Here is a 13,301-nt window from a genome sequence, read left to right on the forward strand (position 1 = left end):
TAAGTGTGCAGATTGCTTTGGATAGTATAGACATTTTAGCAATGTTTGTTCTTCCAACCCACGGACATGGAATACTTTTCATTTCTTTGTGTCATCTTCAGTTTCTTTTATGAGTGTTATATAGTTTTCAGAGTATTAGATCTTTTACCTCTTAGGTTAATTCCTGGGTATCTTACTGCTTTTGGTGCAATTGCAAATGGAATCGATTCCTTGATTTCTTTTTCTCCTGCTTCATCATTGGTGTATAGAAATGCAACAGATTTCTGCATGTTGATTTTATATGCTGCAAATTTATTGAATTCATGGATCAGTTCTAGCAATTTTTTGGTAGAGTCTTTTGGGTTTTCTACATAGAGTATCATGTTGTCTGCAAATAGTGACAGTTTGACATCTTCCTTGACGATTGGATGCCTTTTATTTCACTTTGTTGTCTGATTGCTGAGGCTAAGACTTACAGCACTGTGTTAAATAGTAATGGGGAGAGTGTACATCCTTGGTTTGTTCCTGACTGTAGTGGAAAGGCTCTCAGTGTTTCTCCATTGAGGATGAAATTAGCTGTGGGTCTTTTGTATATGGCCTTTATGATGTTGAGGTATGTTCCATCCATACCTACTTCGTTGAGGGTTTTTATCAAGAATGGACACATCTATTGAGAGGATCGTATGGTTCTTATCCCTTCTTTTATTAATGTGGTGTATCACATTGATTGATTTGTGAATATTGAACCAGCCCTACAGCCCAGGAATAAATCCCATTTGATCATGGTGAATAATTCTTTTAATGTAATAAAGAATAATTCTTAAAATATCGCAAAAGGTGATTGTTGTGGGTTGAAATGTTTCTCCAAAATGTTATGTTGAAGTCCAAACCCCAGGTACCTGAGAATGTGACATTATTTGGAAATAGGATCAAGTTAAGATGAGGTCATATTGGATCATGGTGGGCCCTAAATCCAAAGATTGGTATCTTAGGAGAGGGACGTCTAGAGAAGCAGAGACCACAACGAGGGAAGTAGGCCATGTAATGACAGCAGCAGAGATTCAGCACTGCTGGGACAAGCCAAGGAGCACCAAGGACCAAAGCAACCACCAGAAGCTAGGAAGGATTTTCCCCTACAGACTTCAAAGTGGGCATGGCCTGCTCCCACCTTAATTTAAGACTTGACTTCAGAATTGTGAGAGAATCAGAATCTATTGTTTTAAGCGACCTAGTTTGTGGTAATTTGTTATGGCAGCTCTAGCAAACTAATAGTGACACAAGGCAAAGTCTATTCCAAAGACACAGGGCTGATGAGATGAGATGTTCTGAATGCATTAGCCATCAGGACCAGCCTTACTGACAGTTTATCTGGTGTGTGTCCCTCACTATAAGCGTTTCTCTTATAGACGAGTGACAGTTACAACAGACAACCAGACAGATAATAGGAATGCTGAGTTAAATGCTGAGCAGCAAAATTTCACCAACGAACAGTACAAACTGATCAGAATTCAAAAGCCCTAGGAACGAAATATAGACCAACCAGTGAGGGGCTCAACGGATTATTTGGAGTTCATACTCAGCTGCTGTTTTCTTGGAAAGAGTAGCCTTGAGAATATGGAGATTCAAGGAGTTCGAGGTATGACTACCATTTCCAGGTCAAGGGTCACAGTTTGGGTTGGAGACGGTCAAAGCCAGATCTCTGGAGCCTCCACTTCTGTCAAAGCTCCCCAGCCAGAGACCACCCTGTACACAAGGGAGGTCCAACAAGGTGGGGTTTCTTGGGCTAGCCGAGGAACCAAGGGGTGTCCCTGCAGGAAAACTGGACAGGCTTGTAGGTTTGGCCTTGTCCTAGGAGATTCAAAGAAGGGCTGACGGAAGTGGAGGCTGGTAGTGATTTGGGTACAGCTGGGACTGTTTGATTGTGCACCTTGGTAATTTTATCTAAGAGGCAATATATTTATTTTTTTTTTTAAATATTTTTTATTTATTTCTAGGAGAGAGAGAGAGAGAGACAGCATGAGCAGGGGAGGGTCAGAGAGAGAGGGAGACACAGACTCTGAAACAGCCTCCAGGCCCTGAGCTGGCAGTCAGCACAGAGCCCGACGCGGAGCTCGAACCCACGAACTGCGAGATCATGACCTAAGCGAAAGTCGGACGCTTAACTGACTAAGCCACCCAGGTGCCCCGAGGCAATATATTTAAAGCCCAGCTACAGTCCTCGCTGCCAAAACCCAGTGTGAGGGGTATACTTGTACTTGCAGGGGCAGTGTTTCCGTAGCTCCTTCGGTTCAGATGTGCTCACACAAGTGGTTGCGTTCTGTCTTGGTTCATTATGGTCACAGAGCCGCTGTCCCTGATCATTGTTTATATGTGGGTGGGAATGGTACAGTCTTTCTATTAGCTGCCAAGGCCATTTTTCACTTTCGAAGGGCCTAGCCTGGAGAGAGCAGATAGCACTTCCTCCTACATTCCCTTAGTTAAAATGCAATCATGTGGCCACATGAAATGCACAAGAGGCTGGAATGTAGACCTGAGCTGTGTGCTCAGAAAGAAATGTGAATTAAGTTTGCTAATTACCTAGCAGTACTCTTTGCTGTGGGTTTTTCATTGGTGTCCCTTTTACGTCATTCTTTGCCTTTGTCCCCATTCCCACTCCCACAGACCTACACTCTCGTATATTTAACATGTGCCCTTCTGATTTACCCACTATAGATTAATTTTATGAATCTCTGAAAAATCTATATGATTGCTTTGAATATGTTTTTAAATGTATATAAATGTTTGTTGTCTATATATCATTCTGATTATTCATTTTTTCAGTATGTTTTTGAAATATATTTATGCTGACACCTGTAAATCTAATTCATCCCTCCTGATTGCTTCAAAATACTCCACTTATTCATATTCATTCAACATTTTATTCCATTTTAATAATTTTTTTTTTTTTTTTGAGAGTGAGACAGAGAGAGAGAGAGCATGAGCAGGGGAGAGGCAGACGCAGAATCTGAAGCAGGCTCCAGGCTCTGAGCTGTCAGCACGGAGCCCCATGTGGGGTTTGAACTCACGAACTGTGAGATCATGACCTGAGCTGAAGTCGGATACTTAACCAACAGAGCCACCCAGGTGCCCCCATTTTATTCTGTCATGTACAAAAGACAAAAACATTTTACTAATTTAATAATGTCATATCTACTCTTTTTTTAATATTTAAAATAATTTTTAATGCTTTTTATTTTTTTGAGAGAGAGACAGAGTGCAAGCAGGGGAGGACAGAGAGAGAGAGAGGGAGACACAGAATCCAAAGCAGCCTCCAGGCTCTGAGCTGTCAGCACGGAGCCCAACACGGGGCTCAAACTGACAAACTTTGAGATCATGACCTGAGCCGAAGTCGGATGCTGACTGAGCTACCCAGGTGCCCCTAATAATGTCATACTTATTCTTTGTTTTATTCTCAAGTTTGCAATTTGAGCTGGGATTGCAGGGACAGCTCATCTCTGTTCCATGCGTTATCAGCTGGAGCTGGCAATGACTCAATGGGTTGGGGTCTAAATTAGCTGAAGGCTCCATCTCTCACACGTAGTGCTCAATGTTGGCTGTTGGTTGGGGCCTCAGCTGGGGTTGTTTGCCGTGTAGCTGCATGACTTCCTCATAGTGCAGTGGCTCCATTCCGAGAACAGTTGTCCCAAGAGGACAACGCAGAAGTGCATGACTTTCTTATCACCTTGTCTTGAAGTCACATGGAGTCACTTCCATTGTACCCTGTTGGTTGAGGGGGACACGGGGCCTTCCCAGGTTCACATGGAGAAGACATAGACCCCACCACCCAATGAAAGGAACATCAGTGTTACATGGTTGAAAAGAAACCAAACAAACATGTGGGAATGTGAGATGGAGTATGTTGTGGTATCTATCTTTGGAAAGGACAGTCTGCCACATTTGTGAAAATACAAAATCTGATTTGGATACAGCAACATGACTTGAATATCAAGACCCATTAGCAAAGAGTTTTAGTTATGAGTTATATTCCAGTATGCTCTTTCTTTTTGGACAGAGTATTAGATTGTAGTCAATAACTGCTTGCTTCCTATATTTTTAGACTTTTGTTCTAAGATCATCAGTATCTTTCCCCTCAGTCCTTATTTTTTATGTGATCAATATAATGAGATCAACCAATTCATAGGACATGATTATGAAGAATGTAATACAGAGAAATTGATTTATTTTTCTTTAAAAAAAATACATCCTGTAGTGAAATGATGGCAATCATCTCTTTTTTTTAAATGTTTATTTCAGAGAGAGAGAGACAGGATGAGCAGGGGAGGGTCAGAGAGAGAGGGAGACACAGAATCTGAAACAGGCTCCAGGCTCTGAGCTGTCAGCACAGAGCCCGATGTGGGGCTCGAACTCACGAACTGTGAGATCATGACCTGAGCCGAAGTCGGATGCCTAACTGACTGAGCCACCCAGGTGCCCCGATGGCAATCATCTCTTGGGACTGATGTGCAAAGAAGAGAATACTCATTGCCTATCACATGGTTATTTGGGGGGAAAAATTTTTATTACACTTGATCTTAGCCAAAAGGCCGAGAAGCAATGGGGGGAAATTTTTTTAGAAAAGTAGTAGTTAGTTCTCATACTCTTTCTCTCTCTCTTTCTCCCCTCCTTCCTTCCTTCCTTCCTTCCTTCCTTCCTTCCTTCCTTCCTTCCTTCCTTCCTTCCTTCCTTCCTTCCTTCCTCCCCTTCTCCTTCCCCTTCCTCTTCCCCTTCCCTTCCTTTTTCCTTCCTTTCTCTCTTTTTCTCTTTCTTTTCTGTGGCTGCCCAGAGAATCTCTTATGTACTGGATATTCTGATTAGCCTGATTAGATACCCTTAATGCACATGTGATTATCCTGAGTTTATGGTCTCCATCACTAGAAAATAGGTCTGTAATTTTGTAGCTCTTATGCTTTTTTCCTCTGATCTGTTCTCTCCTGAGACTCTATGAAATATGATGGTGCTTAAGGAAAACACTGCCAAAATCACTCTACCTTTCTTAAGGAGATACAGTGTGAGGGTAGTGGTGAAATGTTCTAGCAATCAGCAAGGCCAAGAAAAGGTTGTAGTTGAATTCATCCAACCCTGTGCTGATTTCTGTATATCTCTTGAGCCATTTCTCTCAATCCAGAAAAACCACAGGCAAACAGATGACAGTGGTGATCATAGCAGCATTTCCCTTTGGGCTCATAGAGTTCTCACCAATGCAGAAAATCACTGCTTAAGAAATGGGATGTATGGTGGGCCAGTCAAGTCCATCCCTCCTCCTCCTTGATTCTCTAGGTCAAGATGAGATCAGTCTTGGGCTTTTGTTTTACTTTGTTTGTTTGATGGAAATGTCTAAATGTATACAAAAGTAGAACAGTATAGTGCACTCCCATGTACCCATCCCCTAACTTTAGCAATTACCAACTCATGGCCTGTAGGACACTCTTTAAAAATATAACCACAATAATATTATCCTACATTTGAAAATTAGCATTTCTGGAGGCTGTTGAAACATGCAAAGGTTTGCCATTGGAGAGGATGAAGCAAAGATACATGTAAGTGGCATATAGCATGACAAAGGAAAAGAGCTCCAATCACTGAGGTCTTGGGGGAGGCTCCAGTTTGGCAGGTCTCCCTTTGATGTGAAGAGCTACACCCTGTCGTTCTATCCTATAAATCCCCTTCTTCTCCTCCTCTGCCTCCTCCCCCTCCCTCCTCCTCTTCTTCTTCTTCTTTCTTTTGATAACATTGGTTTGAGTTAAACTTCCGTGACTACACTTGGACATGTCATGACTAACATTACTGCTCTCTAGATAGCTTGGTGTCACTCCTCTCCATGTTCTTTGATTTCTCGCACCACTCAACTTTAGCAATAATAATGCTAACTGCTACCATTTATTGAATGCCTACCATGTGCCAGACCCTCTTACCAAGTACTTAAACTTTAATCCTTATAACAACCCAGCGAAAACAATTATTTCCCTGTGTTGTTGATGAAGAAAAGAAGATTTACATTAATTAGGATATCTGTGCTCACGCTACAACAGTTAGTAAGCACGGAACCAAAATCCTGCTCAGATCTCTAACCCTCAGCCTATGTTCTCACTGTGCCGTGCTGGACCTGACAGACATGCTTTTTATTTTCAAAAAAGCTAATCTAAGTCTCTAGTATTAAACCATGAGATCATCAAACTGTCACCTCGCCTTCCTAGGCACCTAACTAGACTCCTTTATTGCATTTAGGGTTGGCCATGTGATTGTGTTCTACCTTTGAAATGTGAATAGAAGAGACGTGGCCTGTTTCATGACTGGGCCCATAAAACTTCCCGTTGGCTGCCCTTGTGCTGTCTCTGCTTCTGCCATCTGGTTACACTGCTGAGGGTAACCTTGGCAACCACATGATGGCAAAAACTGACAGCCTAGGTCCCTGAGTGACTGTATGCAACAGAGCCTTATACCACCAATCTGAAATGTTTATATGAATGATAAATTCCTACTGTATTTAAGCCATTGTATATTTAGGGGTCATTTCTTTTTTTTTTATTATTTTTTTAATGTTTGTTTATTTTTGAGAAGAGAGAGAGACAGAGTGTGAGTGGAAGAGGGAGAGAGAGAAAGGGAGACACAGAATCTGAAGCAGGCTCCAGTCTCTGAGCTGTCAGCACAGAGCCTGATGCAGGGCTTGAACTCCTCAACCACAAGATCGTGACCTGAGCTGAGGTCGAATGCTCAACCAACTGAGCCACCCAGGCACCCCTAGGGGTCATTTCTTAACAACAACTAGACTTCCTTAATTTTTATGTACTGTTTCAGTTATTCAGTATTTATCTGTGAGAGAGAGGGAGGGAGAGATGGACGGATGGACGGATGGATGGATGGATGGATGGGTGGGTGGATGGATGGATGGATGGATGGGATTTCTCAGCTCTGCTTGAGACACTGCAGAGATCAAGCCCTTTCAAAAGAGCCAAATGTGTTCTGGAATTACTCTGGGCTCGTGAAGGAGATGAATGAGCTGGATGCTGATGGGAGAGGTAGGCACCCTGGGGTGAGCAGAGGCTTGATTCTGTTTCCAAAGGGGAACCCTGGACATGTGCGGGTCCAGGAGAGATTGTGAAGGGAGGGGAGGGGCTGTGAGGGTTGGGGAATTAGGAAGTGAGAAAGGGAAGTGGGACAACAGCAAAGGCAGAGCCTCAGGCTCTGTCCAAAGGCCTGGTGGCAGTCATGGAAATTCAGTTCTGAAGCTGCTGGTGCCAGAATGCTTCAGATAGGAATGGCCCCTGTTAGGACAGACTGTTCCCCTTTTACCAATAGCATTTTTTTTTTTTAAACAAACGCAAGCAATGTTTTTGCACAATGATTAACATTGTTCTAGGACAGATAAAAAGGCAATAAGAAAGAATGAGAATGTTGTAACTACTAACATTTCTTGAATTGAATTGGCAGATAAATAATGTGTATAAAGGCAATTGGTATTTAGGGTGGTGGTGGGGTTCTTGGAGAGGGCAAGGGTAACAAGAATCATCTAGGGTTTGACGGGACCCAGCGTTCTCACCCAGGAGGATGTCACCCCTAAGAGGGTGAAAATTGGTTCATGGAACAAGAAGAACTTGGCTATTCAGTGGCTTGTGGCCCTCCAGAGGGCCATAAAGAAAAACAGATCTGTGGTGTTAGAATTTCATGGTGGGAAGGGGGATTAGGAAAAAACTGTCTAGAGGTGCCTGGATGGCTCAGTCAGTTAAGCGTCCAACTTCGGCTCAGGTCATGATCTCATGGTTCGTGGGTTCAAGCCCCGCATCAGGCTCTGTGCTGATAGCTCAGAGCCTGGAGACTGTCTTCAAATTCTGTATCTCCCTCTCTCTTTGACCCTCCCCTGCTCACACTATCTCTCTCTGACTCTCAAAAATAAATAAAAAACATTTTAAAAATTAAAAAAAAAAAAAGGAAAAAACTGACTAAAAAGTCTCCTTAAAGGGTGATGATGAAAAAAAGGTTGAGGAACAGTGATGATTCAAATGGAAGAATTTTGTTGACCATCCCTGGGTCCTCCTGGGAAAATGAATTAGAAATAACTGCATTATCTTGACGGAAGGAAAAAGACCTTACACATTGCCTGGGACTATGGGAAATATAAAATAAAATCCACTGGGAGATATAGAGGCAGCAATGAGCAGTTGGGCCACCCCCACAGCTGCTCAGTGCCCAGGATGCTGGGCTGAGGGCGTGAGACACACCGGGTCAATTCCCAGACAAGCTGTGATAGAGGACAAGGCAGTGTGCATGTCAGGATTCGGGAGTTAACCCGCCCGCCTCCACCCTCCTGATTTGTTTTATTCCCTGTCCTCTACCCCTTTCCCTGTTTTCACAAGATTCCCAACCTTCGTTTCTCCTACAGGCTGGGGAGTCAGTAGCAATGTTAATGAGTGAAAGAAAAGAATGCTAGAAACAGAGCCACACCCTGACATCAAAGAAATGAACTTCAGCCATATGATTGTCATGTGGAAGGCTTGGAAATACACTCTAACATCTGCGAAATCAAATCAAAATGCAGACAGGCTTTTGGCCTCCCTAATCCATGTTTCCGGATATGACATGGGTATGCAGTTTCTTAACAAAATAAAAATGAAAGGCCATGTCAAGTCTAGGGAATGGCTCTTACCCCACAGGCATTCGGCCTTGGAAATGGCTTCTGGCTCTAGGCTGCTTAAAAGTCTAGAGTTTGCTATCCATCTGAAAATGGCGATGTTGTTTTAGGGGGCGCTCTGAAGGAGAGGAAGGAGGGCCCAGCACAGGCTACTCTTGTCTTGCCTCATCCCTGGTGCTCTTTAAGGCAGTGCTGGAAGGAAAAGGTTCTGATCAACCAATAAGAGTTACCACTCCCGGAGCCCTTACATGTCAGGTGGTTTTAAGGCTTTACATATATTAATTTACTCCTTTAATCAAACAACCCTGTGAGGGGAGTACTATTATTATTACAATGGGAAACTCAAGCACAGAAAAGTTAAGTTACTTAGCCAAGGCCACACAACTATTATTAGCACTGAGGTTTGAACCGAAATCCTCAGCACCCAGAAACTTGTAGGACTGCTCTTTACTGAGCCCTGGGGCCAACTCTCTACTTACCAATAATGCCTTTGAACCCAAGAGTGAATGAGCTTACGCTGAAATTGCTTCTAACATTATGTACTTGGTGTGGAGTCTTACAGAAAGGACAGTGTATCAGTCAGCAGGCCCGTGGCACAGTGGAACCCTTGGCGGCACTGGCATAATGGATTACTTGCTTACTGGACACATCTGCCCTCTTGTGATGAAAATTATTCTACTAGGATCTTCCCCAGGTCTCTGGAATGCACCTGCTTACGTCCTCTGGTCTAGTTCCATGGTGGAAGAATGGAGGATGGGGAGCCAGTGAGAAGCTGTTGGCTCAGTAGAGTCAGACTCCTGTATCACCCAGTCTTCTCCAAAATGTTCCTAGCTTATGACTCTCAGACAGTGAGGCTTATAAACGTGACTCCAGAGTCCTGTAACTTTTAGCATCAGGGATAAGGGGGAAAGGCTAGGCTTCCTGGAGAATCCCAGGGACACTAGTGAGACCCCATCTGTGTCCTTAGGGAGAGAGTGTATTTTGTTTAAGTTGCCCTAGTGGATTAGAACCAGATTTACAAGACTTGGAGAAAGATGGTTAATTGCAGAATGAAATGAACTGAAGGTCACAAACTATCAGAACAGAGAGAAAACAAAAGCAGACAGGCCTGTGTTCTAGTCTGGGCTCTACCTGTAGTACACTGTGTGACCTTGGGCAAGTTGCTTTGTTCCGACACCAGTTTCCTCAGTGGTAGAGTGAGGGGATGGAACTACATGAGCTCAAAATCTCAGGTGTTGCCAGATGTGGCTTTCTACATTCGCCAAAATCCCCTTTCCTGATGGGCTCCCCATCACACACACATTTTTATGCACATTGTGATTAGGAAGACAAAGATCTACACCCATAGTCACGGTTCTCAATTTTCCTCATTCATGGAGTAACTCCTACTTCGTTGGGTTGTTGGGAAGAAGTTCTTTTCCATTTGATGCAGTGTTAGTGGGTCCCATCAGACTAGGTTTGCTTGGGCAAGGCAAGGACACGTATACACATCTGCATATTGTTTTAAGTAAGGAAAACTGGTTTTGAAGATACTGATTCCTACACTGATGAATTATTATCTTGCACAGTACCCATTTCAAACAGATGCTGATTTAGGGATTATTCATTCTCCCTGAAGTTGTGGCAATTACCAGTGCCAGCCTGTAGCTCTAATCTGTAGGGCAGAGCAGTGCCCAGACTGTCTAGGGTGAGGGTCCAGGACGGGGTCAGAGGAGACCTTTACTGGCTTCACATTACATTACAGATTATGTTCAGCAACTTGCACCTGCTTCCAAACCATTTAGTATACTCCTAGACTTTATGGACTAACACAGGTTAAAAAAGAAAATTTCATAGCAAAGATCTTTTGACTTGATAATCCTACTCCAAAGGAATAACCCTAAAGAATTTTCTACGTCCACAGAAACATCCTATGAAATAATCACCACCACAGCCCATCTGGAAGACTGGGTCTCTAACATTTGGAACATAATTAAGCAAATTCTCTAGCCAACAGAATTCAAATGATAATGATGAAGCCTATGTAACAATGTGGGAAAATGTTTGCTTGAAAGAAGCCACAAACGTCGAGTGTGGTCATAACCATGTAATTTTCCAAAAGGAAATTCCGACACATGCTACAGCATGGGTGAACCTGAGGACATCATGCTAAGTGAAATGAGCCAGTTACACAAAAAGAAATGCTGTGTGACTACTCATGTGAGGTATTTATGTATATTTGACTGCCATACAAACAATGGGGGGAAAATGTCACGACGTAGGTAAAACAGGAAGATGGCATGCAAAAATGAACTGGTACTACTGTGTTATGCATAAGCATGATCTTTAAAATTTCCTTTAATGTAGCAATGCTACTGCTTTTATAACAAAAAGTACAGAAAAAAAATTAGGGAAAAAATTTTTGAGAGCTTTGGATAGTTGTTATTTGACCCCCAAATAACCCAAGTAGTCATGGGAAAATTTTGTTTAACATCCTCGCACTTACTTTACAATTTACTATTGTTTTAAAAAATTTTTACTACAGATCACTGGGGACCCATAACCTTTCCAGTGCTTAATGCCTCTAAAAGTTTTAGGCCAGTCTGGGGTGCAATTCAGTTTTAAGGCTGAGAGACTTGTGCTGGGATGGCCCCTGGGACCCCGCAGCTCTGTTGGAAGCACATCTGTGTGGTCACAGGAGCCCCGACCTCCTCACCAGCTAATTCCATTTTCACTAAAATTCTTCTCTGTGGACTTGGGATAATGATCATAGTTTTGCCTTTCAACTCCAGGGTAAGAGGTATTTTCCTCCTGTACGTGCGCAACTAGATACTAGAAATAGCCATGTGGTGCACCTGGACGTGGACCAAAATATCCGTGAGCCAAATGCTTCCAGTTCGGGAACAGAAGGGGACACCTGGCCAAGACTCGTGGGCCCGGCTTTGTGTGGCAGTGTGGGCTCCTGCTCCGGTCTCCACTGTGTGAGGAAGGCCTGGATGTTCCTCCCGCTGTTCGGTGAGTGACACTTAAATGGTAGAGCTGTTTGGTGATAATGATGAAAACTAACGGCCATGCTTTTCATGGACAGAGCTAGACTTTTCCAAGAAGCTTGAGGTGGACTATTTTTGGACCTGACTTTGAGAACGTCCAGGCCCATATTTGACCTTGTTGGAAAGTTCCCTAAGCCAAAGGGTCCAGAAGAGAACCACATAGGTGTTCCATCAGTAGCTGAAATGAGCAACGTTGGTTTTATGGTAACTGGCGTTTACTGAGTGGGGGACCCTGCACCAGACGTTACTGTGCTTCTTACCACACATCAGCACGTCTGGTCCTCACAACCACCCTGGGAGCGAGTACTCTAGGATTCCCATTTTCCAAAAAGCAAACAGATTCTGATAAGTGCTGGCCCAAAGCCCTCAAATGGCTTTTTTTTTTTTTTTTTTTTTTTAGAAGTTCCAAATCAGCACACACATGCTATAAATGCAGGTCTGAAACGGGAACAGTCGTTTCTGTCCCTAAACCAATCAAAATGTCCTGTGGGAAGAAATGGTCCAATCCGAAGTTTATGGATTTTTTTTTCAATTTTCAATGGTCTGCTTCTTGATTAGGAAAATTCTCTACTTCTCGTACAGAAACTCACCAGTGAGTAATAGAGAACCTTTCCAGCAAATTAGGAGACTGAAAAATAGAAAATCCTTCATTCACCATCTAGAAGACCAGAAGAATTTCCAAATAGAATTGAAGCCAACACTACATAAATTCTAATTTCCTTGGAGGCAGCAGTTTTAATTTTGATAATCCCTAAAAGTAGTACTATTGGGTACTTTGTGAGTAAACTTTAGACTCTCTAAAGTTTAGTTTTAGTAGTTTAATGAAACCTGAATCTGTATATTTCTTTTACTCAGAAAGTCTGAAGTCTCTGCACCCTCGGCCATCAGCTCACCACGCTCGTTCCATATCTGTTGCCCAAATTTCTGGTAGAGAGAGTTGCTGCTTCACGGGGTGACTATTAGGTGAGTACTCAGATCTGGGGTGAGAGCAGAGGTGGGTAGGAGCCACCAAAGCAGTGCCTTAGGGGGACAGCCACCATGTGGCTGAATGGCTGTATAGGATTTTCAGAGCCAACTTCTTAAATTGTACAGGGGCTGCTGTACAAAGCCAGAGTGGGCCACTGAGAACTCAAAGGTGCTGTTGGAAGGCCCTCTCATCCCTTCCCCTCTCCTGTTTGATCCTTATCAGCTTGGTGCCCCTTGCCACAGTGGATGACAGGTCCACCTGGGTCTCCCACTCAGCAGTGAACAGCCACAGAAGGGAGTGGATGTGGAACTTGGCCCGCCAGGGCCTACTGTGGCACAGGAGTGAGGGCCCAGGGGCCAAATCCTGGCCTCAGCCACTCCTGACCAGGTCTGTTCCTCCAAGAAACCAGCTGTGTGGATTCAGAGGTCAGATAGAGGGAAAGGCCTTGGTTGTGTCCTTGGCTTTTTTTGGTCCCTGGGTAGGTGGAGAGGCCTGTGAAGGACCATACTGATGACTGCTCTGGCCTCCCTCCCTCCCCGCCTCCCCAGGCTCTTCCCAGCACCACACCCCAGGGCCCCACCCCCAGTAGTGTCTCTGAAGGGAGTCAGGCAGGCCTCCAGGCTGAATCCGTTCTAAAAACCCCAGACTCGGCAATTAGAAA

The 13,301-nt window shown here is 43.7% G+C and overlaps 1 non-coding gene across 1 annotated transcript; it reads left to right on the forward strand.

The window, feature by feature from the left end:
* The first annotated feature begins 4,444 nt into the window (after positions 1–4,444).
* LOC120230354 lies at positions 4,445–4,513 on the forward strand. Its single transcript, XR_005527984.1, has one exon. It is a non-coding gene; the product is annotated as a small nucleolar RNA SNORD2 (small nucleolar RNA).
* Positions 4,514–13,301: the final 8,788 nt, after the last annotated feature.

This window comes from Hyaena hyaena, unplaced genomic scaffold (genome assembly GCF_003009895.1).
Source record: "Hyaena hyaena isolate Hyena2069 unplaced genomic scaffold, ASM300989v1 scaffold_40, whole genome shotgun sequence".
Lineage (NCBI taxonomy): Eukaryota > Metazoa > Chordata > Mammalia > Carnivora > Hyaenidae > Hyaena > Hyaena hyaena.